The sequence below is a fragment of the Theropithecus gelada genome, chromosome 4 (genome assembly GCF_003255815.1).
Source record: "Theropithecus gelada isolate Dixy chromosome 4, Tgel_1.0, whole genome shotgun sequence".
NCBI lineage: Eukaryota > Metazoa > Chordata > Mammalia > Primates > Cercopithecidae > Theropithecus > Theropithecus gelada.
Genome location: NC_037671.1, coordinates 116,474,553 through 116,491,822, shown reverse-complemented (window position 1 = coordinate 116,491,822; position 17,270 = coordinate 116,474,553). Strand labels below are relative to the sequence as shown.

Sequence of the window (17,270 nt, the reverse complement as noted above, 5' to 3'; positions counted from 1 at the left end):
CAGAAGCACCAGGTTTTCAGAGGCTTCAAAGGATGTATTGTACACTAAACAACTGGTTAAGATAGTAAATTTTATGTTCTACACTTTTACCAAACTTAAACAGCTTTAAAAATTATCTTTAAAATATATGTCTTGCTGGGATCTACCCAATGCGGATTGGCAAAAAGACTCTGCTCATTAATATCGAGCAGATTTTAATGAAAACCTTGTCTCTAAAATTACAATCTGAGACACCTTGCTGATTTAGAAAGCACATCAGAGAGATGGGCCCTCAGCTCCCCTTAGAACAGCGCCCCACCAGGTGTGGGGATGGCCCAGGAGACTGAGCAGAGCAGCTTCAAGTGAAAGCTCCCCATGGCTCCCAACTGCCAGCGCTTGCTTTGGGCCTGTTCCCCCTGGGCAAGGACCAGCCATCCTTCAAAGCTGGGCACAAATACCCCCTCCCATGTGTGTCCCTCATCTTCTCACATGAAGGAACACCCTCCTGCTCCCTGAGGCCTGGATCCACAGTGACAGAGCATATCCGGATCTCCCCGTGTGACAATTGCTCACACATTTCTTTGCTTCTCTGCTAGAAGCACGAGGTCTTTGAGAATATACTACATCCGTTTACAACTTTTGAGGGAAAAAAGCCCTAGTGACCCACTGTTGCTCAATCAGAATGTGATCAATTGTGTTTCCCTTGGGAGCAGGAGGTGAAGGAGGGGTCTGTGCATGTGTGTGGCTCACTTTGCAGCACACCCATCTGTGGTCAACCACACTCAAATCCATGGCTGCACCCACACCTCTGCTCAGTGCCTGGCTGGTCCCTGCAGCCATCCTCGAAAAGAAACCCCAATTGTATCCTTGTCTTAATCATCATGAGGGCATCTGGAAGTGGTGGCAGAAGCCAGAGAGAGGTGAGGGTCCCAGTGGCCCCTGGCAGCTGGAGAGGGCTTAGCTTAGGGTGACGACTGGACATAGCCCCTGAGTCCCACTCTGCCCCCAGCCACTCAGGCAACATCCTCCTTTCCCCTTCTCTCTCAGCCTCTTCTCACCCTGGGAGCTGCACCCACAGTTCTGAATGGGCCTGTCCCTGCCCCACCCCATCCATTCCTGGTCCAGTTCAGCAGTGACCTTGGAACTCCAGGAGCAACTCCTGTCTCTGAGTCAGCTCTGCTCCAGGCAGAGCCAAGATCTGGAGTGTGCAGGAGGCCGGATAGCAGGGGCATTGCCCCAGGACTGAGCTGTATTCTCAGAGGGTTCCCAAAGACCTGTCCTCCTACTGGTAGACAGTCTCTTCAGTCAGCCTCTGCCTTAAAGACTGTGACCCAGGCACCGTTCCTGGGAATTAACTACAGCATTTTCCCCTGAGTACTCACAGTCCTTGGCAGCCTCTCCTTCCTGGGGCTACACCCAGTTCTTTTACTCTTCTCCAGTAGATGGAATCTCCTTCTCCTTGACACACAGCATCTGGAGCCACCAATCTGCTGCCCCACTCAAATGTCAGGACCGCGCATGCCTGAGCTCCTGCTGTCTGCACACCACGCACCGTGGGGGTTCCTTATGACCAGAGACACAGTCTGAAACAGACCTGAATTTGCTAAACCCTCTAGAGCTCGACAGGACCTCAGCCTTGGTAAGGTTCCGTGCGCTCCTCCCAGGGCGCCCGCTGTCCCGGAGTTCCTGGCCTGAGTCCTGGCTGTCGGAGATCGCGCAGTGGGTGCCCCCGCTGCCGGACGATGCCCCTGGGCTTCCAGGTCCAGAGCCTCGGAACGAAACTGTTTTAGGAAGACCCGGAAGGACTTGCCGGTGGCGGCAAGGGACAGGCGGTTCCTGAGGCAGGAGGAGCCAGGAAATGCGGGGCCTGGTGGGGTGAAGAGCATGAGATTCCCCCTTCATCCTCGCGGGGACTTGGCCACCAGCTCAGTGTGGAGACGTCACCGTCCCGCTCGGATCCGTGGGGGCTCCGACAGTGTGGCCCCTGCGAGGACCCCCCATCCTCCTTGCCCTGGGGCTGCTGCGGGAGGGCGCCCGGGACGCACTAGGTCCTGAGTGTCCAGGGTCGGGCAGGGGCTTCCAGGGGCTGCTGGTTTCTCCACTGGGCTAGGGGGCCCTAGTGTGACGTCGTGAGGCGGAGAAAACCTTAGGATGGGTGGAAAAGAAGGATTGGAGGGAGGGGGGGAGAAAGGGAGAGGAAGGAAGCAGGTAGGGCTGGAGAATAATGAGAAACCTCCACCACGAAAATGGAGAGAGGGTAACACGCGCACAGTCCCCACACTCCACCGACTCTCTTTCTCCTGCTCTCTGTCCTGTAAGGAACACAGGCCCCAACCACTCCACCCTCACCATATTTTGGGTCAGCCATTTCAACCGGATGAGGCTTCCCCTTGTGGGTGCGGTTGGCATTTCCCTGAGGGCTGTGAACACTGAACACCTTTTCCTGGGCTCACTGCCATTTGCATTCTTCTGATGCCAGTGGGCAAGGGGAGGTCCCCAAACGCAAGTGGGACCTCCACTCCAGCCAGTGTCCAGACCGTTGACACTGCCGGGGAAATGAATTCAAGAACCAGTAGGAAATAGAGAAAGGACGGAGATTTATTGTAAAAGGAAAAGTATACACTCAAGTAAAGGGAGTGCAGGAGGACTCAAGAGACAGGCAGGTGCAAGGGGGTTTGGGGCTGCCACCTTTCTGGGTTTCTTTAACCAAGGAGTGGAATATTCATGAAAATTCCTGGAAGAAGGTTGAGATTTCTCAGAACTGTGGTGCCCGCATTTTTACACCAAATATAAGTGTTCTCAGAACTGCTCGGGAGCTGGCTGGTGTGTGTTTAGTATGTTAATCAGCATGTAATGAGGTCCTGGGTGAAATCTGGGTCAAATTCAGGGCCACGTTGGGTACACTCATTCTTAGCCAGCTTGATCCACACGCTGTTTTTCAGCATCTTATCAGCCCAGAGCCTCTGTAGATATTTCAACAGATTTCTTGTGCTAGTCACCTGAAACTGCTCCCTAAAATTTTCTACTTTTGTGACCACCGTGTAGTATACCTGTCTTACTTTGGAGAAATATCTATCCAAATTCATTGCATATATTTAAATTGGGTTATTTCACTTTATAATGTTGAGTTGCAACATTATATATTATATATATAATATATATAATTGCAATTATATTGCATTGCAATATTATATATTCAGAATACCAGTTCCTTACTGATATATGATTTTTATTTTATTTTTAAAAATTTATTTGTTTATTTTTAATTTTTAAATAATTTTTTAAAATTATACTTTAAGTTCTAGGGTACATGTGCACAACGTGCAGGTTTGTTACATAAGTATACATGTGCCATGTTTGTTTGCTGCACCCATCAACTCATCATTTACATTAGGTATTTCTCCTAATGCTATCCCTCCCCCAGCCCCTCACCCCACAACAGGCCCCAGTGTGTGATGGTCCCCGCCCTGTGTTCATGTGTCCTCGTTGTTCAACTCCCACCTACGAGTGAGAACATGCAGTGTTTGGTTTTCTGTCCTTTGACAGTTTGCTTAGAATGATCATTTCCAGCTTCATCCATGTCCGTGCATCCTTTTTTTATGGCTGTGTAGTATTCTGTGTTGTATATGTGCCACATTTTCTTAATCCAGTCTATCATTGATGGACAACTTTTTGCTATTGTGAATAGTGCCACAATAAACATACGTGTGCATGTGTCTTTACAGTAGCATGATTTATAATCCTTTGGGTATATACCCAGTAATGGGATTGCTGGATCAAATGGTATTTCTAGTTCTAGATCCTTGAGGAATCGCCACACTGTCTTCCACAATGGTTGAACTAATTTACACTCCCACCAACAGTGTGAAAGCATTCCTCTTTCTCCATATCCTCTCCAGCATCTGTTATTTCCTGACCTTTTAATGATTGCCATTCTAACTGGTGTGAGATGGTATCTCATTATGGTTTTCATTTGCATTTCTCTGATGACCAGTGATGATGAGCATTTTTTCGTATGTCTGTTGGCTGCATAAATGTCTTCTTTTGAGAAGTGTCTGTTCATATCCTTTGCCCACTTTTTGATGGGGTTCTTTTTTTTTTTCTTGTAAATTTGTTTAAGTTCTTTGTAGATTCTGGATACTAGCCCTTTGTCAAATGGTTAGATTGCAAAGATTTTCTCCCATTCTGTAGGTTGCCTGTTCACTCTGATGATAGTTTCTTTTGCTGTGCAGAAGCTCTTTAGTTTAGTTAGATCACGTTTGTCTATTTTGGCTTTTATTGCCATTGCTTTTAGTGTTTTAGTCATGAAGTCTTTGCCCATGCCTATGTCCTGAATGGTATTGCCTAGACTTTCTTCTAGGGTTTTTATGGTGTTAGGTCTAACATTTAAGTCTTTAATCCATCTTGAGTCAATTTTTGTGTATGGTGTAAGGAAGGGATCCAGTTTCAACTTTCTACATATGACTAGCCAGTTTTCCCAGCATCATTTATTAGATAGGGAATCCTTTCCCCATTGCTTGTTTTTGTCAGATCAAAGATCAGATGGTTGTAGTTGTGTAGTGTTATTTCTGAGGCCTCTGTTCTGTTCCATTGGTCTATATCTCTGTTTTGGTACCAGTACCATGCTGTTTTGGTTACTGTAGCCTTGCAGTATAGTTTGAAGTCAGGTAGCGTGATGCCTCCAGCTTTGTTCTTTTGACTTAGGATTGTCCTGGCAATGCAGGCTCTTATTTTATTCTTAAATAAGCACAAATGTTTACTAATGGACATGAGTACCTACTGGGCACTGAACAACTTCTCAAACCTTGGAAGCAGATTGGACACAGCCACCCTCATTTCCTATTTCATATCTATTTTTTCAGAGATTCTTGTTTTTGTTTTTGTTTTTATCACAGCAACTGTTGAAATCACAGATTGTAAAACTACAATGTCATCTAAAGCAATGGTGCATAGTCAGTCTAATGTTGAAACTATAAAATACTTTGGACCAGTGCTTCCTGTGTTGTCCAGCAGATGGCACCACTAATCTTTCAAATATTTCAATACGCCCAGAGTGTGTGCTCATGGTGAGTTTGTGCCCTGAGCTCCTTGGCACACAGCTTGTGACATCATGGTGGATGATGGGTCGATACAGAGTTTATTTTAGAGGGTTGGGGCAGTTCCTCCCATCCTGCAGATCAAGATGCCTTGAGGGCAAAGAGCAGAGGGGTGCTCTCTGGTGGCCCAGCAGTTCTGCCCCAGGGGAGAGGTTTCTCTTCTACTACAGCAAAAACCCACAGGACTCTGCTTCATCCGAGAACCAAGGATACCAGGAAGGAAGGTCAGAGTGAGGAGGTGTCTGAGTCTTTCAGATCACACAGTGACATCCTGCTTGATGGCTTCAGAAATCCTCCATGAGCTGGGAGACAGCCCTGGAGGTGATAGGTGAGTGGGCAGGATGGGACAGACACAACAACTCTCGAGATGACACCCAGTTTCTCCCATGTGTTTTTGTATGTCTGTGTGTGCATATGTGTGTGTGCCTGTGTAGTGTGTGTGTGTGAGACTGTGCATGCATGTCTCTGTATGTGTGAGACTGTATGTGCATATCTCTGTGTCTGTGTGTGTGGAAGCATATGCTATATGTATATGTATGAATGGTGAATTGATTTCCTGGTTGATTTACTGTGAAGGGAGACGGGGACCCCAAGACAGGTTCCTGCCTACCCTTTCTCCCCTATCGTCCCTCCAGACATTCCCTCCTCCCTGTGGAAACAGTTTACCCAGTAACTGAGGGTTCATTACTGCAGACTTCTCATAGCTCCCCAAAGTTCTATGATTGTGCACCCCCAGGCCTCCTCCTCATGCTTGTCCCTCTGTCGGGTGCCCTGTCTTCTCCCATCTGGCTACGCTATATTCTTCCAATTCCTACAAGAACAATCTGAAATGTCACCTCCCAAGAAGCCTCCATGCAACTCCCCAGGCAGAATGAGTCACCCCCTCTTCTGTCCTCTCATACCCCCAACCACCTCCAGGACATCACATCAGCAGCAGCACCCACGTGGATGTTTGTTTCTGTCCCTGGATTCTAAGTTCCTGGAGGACTGGACACATCCATCACCCACGTGTAAACCCAGCACCTAGCATAGTGCCTGCCATATGATAGGATTTAAGATACATGGCAGGAATCCAATTATCAGACTACCAAAGGACAGCTAGAACTCAGAAAGGGATCCCCATAATTTGGGGAATTGAACACAGGTCTTCCTTTCTCTTCTTTCCAGCACCAACCTCCATGGCTCTACTCATCTCTACTCCTTCCTCCTATTAAGATTGGCAGGTCAGGAGAGGGGTAGGGGCAGGAGCAGCTACACCCAGTCTCCTCCACCACTCACGGTGGGGTGCACCCTTGGTGGGACCTGGTGAGCATGACAGCCCCTGGGCGTAGGGGACCTGGAGCCTCCGAAGCCCCACAGAGACCAGGAGGAGCTGTTCAACCACTTGCGGAGACTGCCAGAGAGTGCTTCAAGGACTGCATGGAGCTCTCGAGAAGCGGGGAGTTCAGGGCCCTCTTTTGTGAAGCATGAGAAATTTAGGCAGGATCATGTCTACAAAAGAGACTGTCACTTTGGCTTATCAATACTTTCACTTCCTTACAGCTTCCAGAACAGAGTGCGCGCTTTACTTGTTTTTATGGATTATTGTGTCAACCAAAACAAGAGTGCAGAATCACTCTAAAGGTTTGAAACTTCTTCAAGATTTGACAAATACACATTTGAATGCCACATCTATTTTTAGGAAGCTGTGGCTGAAAAGCATTTTATTGTATAGCATTCCCCGAATTACTTATATGGAATTTTAATCTACATAATGTCATACAACCATGTGAAAAGTAAAAACTAAAAAGCAATGACTTTTTGAGCCAGGAGTGGTGGCTCATGCCTGTAATCCCAGAACTTTGGGAGGCCAATGTTGGAGGATCGTTTGAGGCTAGGAGTTGGAGATCAGCCACAGCAAGCAACATGGTGAGACCCTGTCTCTACAGATTATTTTAAAAATTAACCAAGTGTAGTAGCATGTGACTGTAGTACCAGCTCCTCAGGAGGCTAAGGTAGGAGAATCTCTTGAGCCTGGGCGACAGTGTGAGAACCCATCTCAAAGAAAACAACAACAACTGCAGCAGAAATAACAAAATTTAACCCCAATAAACTAAATTGGTGGAAGAATTATGGGAACCAAAATGACCAAAGAATGCGATTTTTCACTTTTGATGAATTAAAGGGTCTGCGGAGTGTCAGTATTCCCAGAATGTTCCATCTCATGAAATATCATTTCCTCTGGTGAATCCACTCCTTAGACCAGACCAGGTCCTCTGAGAAGCAGGTGCCTACATGGGATTCACATGAGGGGATTTCATTGGTGGAAATCCTGGGAGAACCATTAGCAGGAGGCAGTTCTGACCGCGAGTACAGGAGGGAGGGACAGGAGGTTGGGCAAATGCATCCTACGCTACAGTGAATGGTGCTGGGACAACTGGATGGTGCATGCAGAAGAATGAGGCGGACCCCTTCCTTACAGCACACACAAAAACTAGCTCTAGATGAATGGCAGATGTCCACCTAAGACATGAAACAATGAAAGTCTCAGAAGAAAACAGAGCAGTAAATTATTGTGATCCCGGATTTGGCAAATGCTTCTTAAGTACTGTATATGTCAATAGCACAAATAGCAAAATAAAAGGTAGTTTAATTTCATTTCATGAAAATGTAAAACTTTTGTGCTTCAAAAAGGACTCCATTCATAAGGTTAAAAAAAACTTAGAATGAGAGAAAGTATTTGAAAATCGTGTATCTAGGAAGGGACTGGTATCCTGAATATATAAAGATTCAACATTATAAAGCAAAATAACCCAATTAAATATATGCAAAGAATTCAAAAAGATGTTTCTCCAAAGTGAGACAGGTATAATTCAGTGTGCTCACAAAAGAAGAGAAAATTTTAGGCAGCAGTTTCAGGTGACTAGGAAAAGGAATCTGATGAAATATCTGCAGAGGCTGTGGGCTGATAAAATCCTAAAAGACAGAGTATGGACCAAGCTGGCTAAGAATGAGTGGACCCAGCGTGGCCCTGGGTTTGACCTCGGTTTCACCTAGGACCCTATTATACACTCATTAACATACTAAACACACACCCACCAGTGTCCTGGCAATTCTGAGAACACCGATATTTGGCGTAAAAATGGGTGGCGCCACAGTTCTGAGAAATCACCTTCTTTCAGGAATTTTCATGAATACTCTATCTCTTGGTTAAAGAAATCCAGAAAGGTGGCAACCCCAAACCCCCTTGCACCTGCCTCTCTCTTGAGTTCATCTGCACTCCCTTTACATGAGTGTGTACTTTTCCTTTTACAAAAACATCTCCGTGGTGTCTCTATTTTCCCACTGGTCCTAGAATTCATTTCCCCAGGCAGTGTCAAGAGCCCGACACAGGCTGGGTCGAGGTATCATCAGAGTTTGGGGACCATCCGTTGCCCACTGACATCAGAAGAAGAATGCAAATGTCAGTGAGCCCAGGAAGAGGTGCTCAGTGTCCACAGCCCTCAGGGCAATGCCAACAGCATCTACAAGGGGACGCCTTACCCCGCTAGAGTGGGTGACTCCAAACACAGTGAGGGTGGATGCGGTGGGGCCTGCGTTCCTTGCAAGGTGGAGAGGAGGAGATGGAGAGTAGATAGAGTGTAGGCGCTGTGCTTGTGTCATCTTTCCATTTTCCTGGTGGAGGTTTCTCTTTGTTTTCTGGCTCTACCTGCTTCCTTCCTCTCCCTTTCTCTGGTTTACCCTCCCATCGTTCATTTCCAACCATCCCAAGGTTTTTTCTGCTTCACGACGTCCTTGCTCCGAGCCCCCAGCCCAGTGGAGAAACCAGGAGCCCTGGACCGCGAGCGGCGGGGTCGGGGAGGCGTCAACGGGAAGACCCTGTTGGACCCTGGGCACTCAGGACCTAGTGCGCCCCGGGCGCCCTCCCGCAGCAGCCCCAGGGCAAGGAGGATGCGGGTCCTCGCGGCGGCCACGGGGACGTCTCCACACTGAGCCGGTGGCAACGTCCCCGCGAGGATATAGGAGGAACCTCGTGCTCTTCACCCCACCCGGGCTCGCATTTCCTGTGTCCTCCTGCTACGGTTCCTTGCCGCGACTGGCGAGTCCTCCCACGGTTCCTTGCCGCGACTGGCGAGTCCTCCCAGGCCGTTTTGTTCGGAGGCTGTGGACTCAGAGGCCTGGGAGCATCGACTGGCAGCGTGGCACCCACTCCGCAGTCTCCATCGGGCAGGACCCGGGTCCGGAGCTCGGGCGGAGCGAGCGTCCTGGGAGGAGCGCGCAGAACCCGGAGAGCACGCAGAAGGATGGAAATTGAAACCCTATGTGCGAACTTTCCCCGAAAGTCATCTGTGGTTGAAATAAAAAATCACCTATAATATCCCCCCTGTGACAACACCGTTGCGTAAATATCTAGAAAAAATGTCTCATCTCTGTAGCAGACCCGCACGCCGCTGCCCGGGTTCTGCATCCCCCGACCCTTGGGGCCCCAAACAGATCAGGCGAGCCCACCTTGTGACCGTCGCTGGGACTCCCGGCCCCACTCTTCCGTACTACTTCGCCTCCACATTTTCACGTGTTTCAGAATCGAAACCATGAAAAGTCATGTGTGAAAAGCTCCCCAGCCCCTGCCTGCGTCCACTCTCATTGGCCACATGCCTGGGAGGAAAGTTTTTTTGATTCTTCTCATCTTTCCAGGGAGTCTTTATACCATTTCAAACGCATATACATACATATTCTTAATGCAGACTTGGATAGTTTTGACTCTATGAACCCTGTCACCCTGTCCCTCAGGAAGCCTGTAACAGTTTCCCCTCCTTCTACAGTGAATGTTTCACCCTCCTCTGTCCAAGCTAGGTCTTCACAATCACAGACAAGAGTGTCACCAGCATTGCCATCCCGTGACATGAGATGCTTTAAAGGTGCATTAGTTTGCACAGCAATTCTGTGTCTGGAAATCTATTCTACACAATTGAATTGAAATTCATACAAACACAGTTTCTGCAGCATTTCGTGTCTGTAAAAGTAACTGACTGGAGACCATCTGGATCTTCAGACACAGACTCTGGTTACTTTTGTTGTGATGCAGTCATTCTATGTAATGTCGTGCAAAAATAAAAAGGAAAAGAATCTGTATGTGAGGGTATTGGAAGATCTTCAACGTGTGCTATGTTGAGATAGAATCTGCGTTCAATAGAGTGCGTATGGGCTTATATTTGTTTTTAAAACCAGAATTGATACATAATCACATCTCTATTGTTAGTAAGGAAAACAGTGTTTCCATAACTTATTGCTAGTCTGTTTATCCGTTTTAGGAAAAATCAATATACTTGAAAAGCCATGGTGGCAGGAATTAGTAATCACTGGCCCAGATTCTACACTGCCCTACAGATGATCCTAACTGAGGTTGCCAGAGGAGCAGGATGGTGTGCAGTCGCATTTCAGAGAGGAACCTAAAGTCAGACTGGACCAGGGGTTTGTCCTGACCTCTGCCTCTTCACCCAACCCCCACCTGGTCAGGCAGTGACCCTGAAGGGGCTGGGAAAATACTGGGAGGGCAGTGAAGATGGGGAGCTAATGGTGGGAGCATGGTGAACATGCAGAGCTCAGACCCCACACCATCTGGGGAGGAGCTGGGTGTGATGCTGGGAGCACTGGAAAGGCAGGGAGCCTGGACACAGCACTCACTGCTCCTCCCATCTGGGACAGGATTGGGGTGGGTGATGAGAAAAGTTTCCCGAGTAACACAGTTCCTAATCCTGGCAGAATGACTTGCCCCAGTTGCACTATAGCCAAGACTCACTTGGCCCCCAGACCAATCTAACACAGGGCATGGTAAATTCACTAGTGAATACTACTGAAGCATCTGCCAGGGCATAAGAAACAGTAACTAGAGGATGGCTCTGCTAGTGGCTCAGACTACCTCGCCCCACACTCTCCGATACTGAGTGGGGAGAAAGCCTTGAGCCCAGGAGGTTGAAGATTCAGTGAATTATGATCGTGCCACTGCACTCCAGACTGGTGACAGAGCATGACTCTGTCACACACATGCTCACACACATAAATTGTGTGAGCAATTGTCACACAGGGAGATGCAGATGCGCTCACTGTGGATCCAGGTCTCAGGGAGCAGGAGGGTGTTCTGTATTGTGGGGAGATGGGGGACACACGTGGGAAGGGGTATTTGTGTCCAGCTTTGAAGGGTGGCTGGCCCTTTGCCTGGGGGGAACAGGCCAGCAGAATGCGCTGACAGTGGGGAACCACCAGGAACTTTCTCTACAACCTGCTCTGCTGAGTCCCCTGCGCCATCCCTGGACCTGGGCCAGGGAAGCTGCTGAACTGGGAGCTCAGGGCCCATCTCTCTGAGGAGCTTTCTAAATCGGCAAGTGTGTCACAGGTTGAGATTTTAGGGACGAGGTCCTCAGTGCTGTCCTCGATTTCAATGAGTAGACTCTTTTGACCAATCTGCATTGGGCAGAGCAGGAGCAAGACATAAATATTTAAGAAATTTTTTAAGCTGTTTAATTTTGGTGAAAACATAGAAGATAAAATTTACCATCTTGACCAATTGTTTAGTGTACAATATGTTGTTTTAAACCTCTGAAACCTTGCCTGCTGTTCCTGTAATAAAACCTAGCCCGGGCCAGGCGCGGTGGTTCACGCCTGTAATCCCAGCACTTTAGGAGGCCCAGGCGGGTGGATCACCTGAAGTCAGGAATTTGAGACCAGCTTGGCCAACACGGTGAAATCGCATGTCTACCAAAAATACAAACAATTCGCCGGGCGGGCGTGGCGGAGGGCACCTGTAATCCCAGCTACTCCGGAAGCTGAGGCCAGAGAATCCCTTGAACCCTGGAGGCGGCGGTTGCGATGAGCCAAGATCACGCCACTGCATTCCAGCCTGGTCAACAAGAGCGAAACTCTGTCTCTAAATAAATAAATAATAAAACCTAGCCCAGACTGTAACCACGTCCACTGGGAACTGAGGAAGTAGTGGAGGGAACGCGATCAGGCCCGTGGCTGCGCCCAGAGCGGGGTGACTCAGGGACACCGCGGCGCCAGCGGAGGAAGGGAGAGTGTCGCGGGCCCAGTCGGGGACAGGGAGACGCCGCCGCCGCTGAGTATTCCTCTGCAAGTTTCTTCACCTTCAAAAAAATGCTGTGATGATTAAATGAGTCTGTTGTGGAAGGAACCGTGTCCTCGCAGGGGCCGGGGCAACATCCAAACTCCAACCCAAAGGCTAGGGCAAAGGGGAGGGACGCCGGCAGGGCAGCCAACCATATTTCTAGCCGCTGTGACGACGGCGGAAAACATGGAACGCGCCGCCTTAAGCCGCCTTAAGCCAGCTTTGCACTCTTGACAGGATTCATCTTCCAGGCTCCCCTTCCATCAAGTCTCTCATCCCCAGCGCTCTGGGTCCCCAATGGCAGCGGCCGCCACTACCAAGATCCTTCTGTGCCTCCTGCTTTTGCTCCTGCCGTCGCTCTGGTCCCGGGCTGGGCGAGCTGGTGAGTTCGTGGATGGAGCCTAAGCCAGGCGGGGGCCAAACCTGAGGGGCTGTGAACTGCAGCGGTTTTTAGAGGAGGGGAGGCTTCGGGAAGGACGGAGGAGATCTCCCCGAACTGCGCCCCCGTTCAGTTCCGGTCGGCGGCTCCTCCCTGCCGGGTCCACTCCCCGAGGCTGCTTCTTGACAGGGGAGAAGCAAAAAGGAGCGGGGAGGAAAGGAGGCTGACAGGAGGGTGGAGGGGCTAGAGGGCTGCAGAGAGCGAGGTGGGGTGGGGATCCCTGGTGCAGCCTGGCAGTCCCACCCGCCCTCGGGAAGGAAAAGTCAGAGCCCCTGGAACCTGAGCTGGGGACAGGACAGGGGTGAAGGCGGTTCCACAGGGACGCGATCACAGACACACCCACCAGCCACAGGCCTGCTCTGCTCTCACCCACTCAAACCCTCCAGCACCCCCAGGGCTCCTTGCCCTTGAATTTTCCCCTGCACTTTTCTTGCAGACATTCACCTGCACCCAGGGGCTCAGCAGACACCCCCCACCCCTCCCCTCACCATCCACTGCCACCACCCAGGTCACATCCTCTTACTTCCCACCTCAGCCCAGCTGGTCACCCCAGCTGGTCTCCCCATCCATGAAGGGGCCCTCACCACCTCCTACACCACGTGGCACCTTCTGCCTCTTGGCTGAGGACACACCCCAGCAAACACACCCCAAACTCCCCTCGGAACCTGTGCAGAGGGCATGGGAAGCACCATTCCCTCCATAATGACCCTGGGAACTCTGGTGATTAGAGGCGCCCCATTCTGCCCTTGGGGCCCAGACCCGCCTGTTCTTCCTAATGAAGCCTGTTCTTCCTACTGGGGAGCCAGCCTGGTAGAGAATAGTCACTGTGTAGATAGGGGCCAGCAAAGCCTTTTTAGAAAGGGAGGAAGGATGCCCTGTGATCTTTGCAGGCCTTGGGTTCTGCTCTCTGTGTCCAGTCCTGTCCCTTTGTAGAGCAGCAGCAGGAAATGGCAACCTGCAAATGAGGGGGGACGAGATTCAGACCCTGTCCTAGGTTGCTGATCCCAGATGAGGGGATTACAGTGTCCCATCCCTTAGGGTGTCATCTCCAAGTAATGTCTCGGGTGTCAGTTGGAGAGTAGAAGGTGGTCCTACCTTGTCTGTGGCTTCTGGGTGGTGTGGATGTGATGGGAGTGGGGGTGCCATAGTTGGGGGCTTATTTTTCCCTCCTTTGCTGCTGAGTGGCATCTATGGTCTACAGGGGCCATCAGGGACCCTCCCTAAAGCCTCAGGTATGAGCTGAGGGTGAGGGGGTACAGCCACGTGGTGTCCTGCAGATCGTGGCCAACTGCTTGTGCAGCTTCTTGGTTCTCTGTGGCCCTGCTCCTGCCCATCCCAGGAGACCCACGTGTGTCTTCTCACTGCCAGGCCTATCTTCCTAATGACCTAGAGGGTGAGGAGTCTATCCATAATGGGCAGCTCTGAGGCTGGATGGTCACTGCCCTCGCATTGCCGAAGGCCCCATCTTTGCCAAGGCACAGTACTCTACAGGAGCCACTGTTTAATGTTGAGATTTCCTTGCTGTGAGTGGCATTGCCTTGCCTCTGAACATTCACATGGAATCTTTGTTGTGATTCTCCAATTAGATATTGCAACCACATGTACCTCCAGGATCTTAGGGAGCCTTGGGTCATCGGGCACTTAAGGCACGTCCAGCCTCGCTCATCATTCATGGATTGTCTATGGCTGCTTTTGAACTACAACAGCAGAGTTGAGTAGTTACAATGGAGAATATATTCCCTGCACACCTTTGCATATTTATAAAATTGCCTTTCACAGAAAACTTTAGTGGCCAAAATATCTTTGTAGAAGGCCACAAGGACCCATTGTACTTGCTGCGGGGTTAAAGGGTCCTTCCTCAGTGGAAACTGGTGTCTTCTTCTAGTCATGGGTTCATGGTCTGAGAAGTGGCTTTATTCTGCAAATTGGACAAACTATCCTTGTTTTTGAAGGACTGGCTACTTTCAGCCTCCTGGTCATCCATCATTTGTTTTATCTCTGTTTCTTGTAATTATTTAAATCCAGCAGTATCCAGGTTGAGTTTCTAGCTCTTTTAGATTTTGGACCCCTTTGTTCTATGAGTCATGGGCATAGCTTTGTATGACTGAGGTTCCCAGCTGGCATTGTGACTTCTCTAATCATTTCCATCATTGCACCCTCCTTGCTCCTGACAGTTGACAGCCTCCAGCTGGAATCTGTAATTTCAGAATTTTTCATCCCATTACTACTGGGAGCCCATTTCAGGAAGAGCATCTCCTACCCCCAACCCTGGCCTTCAGCAATAGGCATCCCTAAGCTTCATTCCATTTTGGTGTCTTCTCATGGGACCTTCTTTATATGCTGGGTAAACAGGAGTCCTACAGGTTTCCCATGAGCACAGTGGATGGACATTGTTCTGGATTTTCACACTCAGACCCCTCTGGCATGGGCACTTCTCTGATCCTGTGATCCCTCCCTCTACTACCTGCCTTAGACTTTCAGATTTTCCCTTTCTTGCTGCGTGGACCATCCCTTTGTCCAGGGTTTCAGGAAGGCATCCTCATAGCAGATGTGCACCATCACTGGGGACTTTGCCAACATGTTAAATCCTGTGACCATGATAATCAATTCTTCTTTATCCAATGGGGTCCCATCCTCACTCTATTGCACCATGTACCAGCACCCTCAGGGGCATCCCTCACACCCTTTCCCACCTCCCACAGTCAAGGCAGGCTGCTGCTGAAGATCCTCTGGCATCCAGGCCCTTCCTCCTCTAGCAGCCCTGGCACCTCTCTAGCAAGGTCGTATGTTGACTGATGTGGACAGAGGGGCAGTGGGACATGTCTGGGGACATGTGGTTTCTCAGCAGGCAGAGACCTCCTCCTCTTCCTCCTCCACCTCCTCCTCCTCCACCTCCTCCTTGTCCTCATGCAAGGGGCGAGCACTCGCCTTAGTATTGTGGACACCACAGTTCTGGAGGGGGCACTCCTTCCTGGGCCAGCCCAGCCTGCAAAAAGCATCCTCTTATTGTCACAGTGTGAAGGAGGGCTAACTAGGGGTCTCTTTCTCCCCACCCACCCCTCACCTGCCTTTCTCCACAGACCTTCACTCTCTTTGCTATGAAATCACCATCATCCCTAAATTTAGACCTGGACGACGGTGGTGTGCGGTTCAAGGCCAGGTGGATAAAAAGACTTTTCTTCACTATGACTGTGGCAACAAGATAGTCACACCCGTCAGTCCCCTGGGGAAGAAACTAAGTGTCACAAAGGCCTGGAAAGCACAGAACCCAGTACTGAGAGAGGTGGTGGACATGCTCACAGAGCAACTGCTTGACATTCAGCTGGAGAATTACACACCCAGAGGTAAGTTTCAGATGGTCCAGAACAGGAGGGAGCAGATACAGTGGTAGGTTAGAGGCATTTATAGTTTTCACGTAAAAATACAAATGGGGGCTGGGCGCGGTGGCTCATGACTACAATCCCAGCACTTTGGGAGGCTGAGGTGGGCTGACCACAAGGTCAGGAATTTGAGACCAGCCTGACAAACATGGTGAAACCCTGTCGCTACTAAAAATGCAAAAGTTAGCTGGGCATAGTGGTGCACACCTGTAATCCCAGCCACTTGGGAGGCTGAGGCAGGAGGATCGTTTGAACCCAGGAAGCAGAGGCTGCAGTGAGCCGAGGTTGTGCCACTGCACTCCAGCCTGGGCAACAGAGTGAGACTTTGTCTCAAAAAAACAAAAAACAAAAAACAAATGGAAGGTCATCTAACCCCTTAAGAGGTCTAGAGGCAAGGCAAGGTGTGGCAGAGAGAGTAAGGCCGGGAAATTGTAAGCAGAGCAGGATGGGGGCTCAACATGTGTCAAGACCAGAGCTGATCTCTCTCTGATGGGGGCAGAACCCCTCACCCTGCAAGCCCGAGTGTCTTGTGAGCAGAAAGCCGAAGGACACAGCAGTGGATCTTGGCAGTTCGGTTTCGATGGACAGGTCTTCCTCCTCTTTGACTCAGAGAACAGAATGTGGACAACGGTTCATCCTGGAGCCAGAAAGATGAAAGAAAAGTGGCAGAATGACAAGGATGTGACCATGTCCTTCCATTACATCTCAATGGGAGACTGCACAAGATGGCTTAAGGACTTCTTGACGGGCATGGACAGCACCCTGGAGCCAAGTGCAGGAGGTAACAGCAGAAATAAACAGGGATCTGGAATGAGATCAGAAATGGTGATCTCGAGAAACTAGTTCTTGAGTTCAGCTTCAGTCATCCCAGTATACACGTTTATGTTAAAATGACCCCCTCATGGGGCGCTCCTCCTGGGGGTGCTGGCGTGCCTGTGCTCTCCCATCCTCCTCTCCCTTCTCCCTCCTGACTCCTATTCTTCATTGCACTTGCTTCTATTCCCCGCACTGTGGATTTCTCACCAACCTTGAAACTGCAGGTGTCACTGTGTTTTCAGACTTTTCTCCTTAGTGTTTCCTCTTTTGAGAATCACTTTTCCTTTCCTTTCCCTCGTCTGGTTCTGGAAATCCATCAAAACCACCTCCAACGCCTGCCCAGAGACCCTCCCCTCCCCAACTCTGGAGCATCACCTCCTTTTCCACCACAGCAGGAGGGTGGGCTGTGCTGTCACCTTGCTTCCCTCAGCAGCTGTGTGAGCTCCCTGAGGACAGGG

The 17,270-nt window shown here is 49.8% G+C and overlaps 1 pseudogene across 1 annotated transcript; it reads left to right on the top strand.

The window, feature by feature from the left end:
* Nucleotides 1-12,341: 12,341 nt before the first annotated feature.
* Nucleotides 12,342-16,825, top strand: LOC112623572 (annotated as a pseudogene). The gene is made up of 3 exons (XR_003119168.1): nt 12,342-12,559; nt 15,697-15,960; nt 16,496-16,825. The product of XR_003119168.1 is annotated as a UL16-binding protein 2-like (transcript).
* Nucleotides 16,826-17,270: the final 445 nt, after the last annotated feature.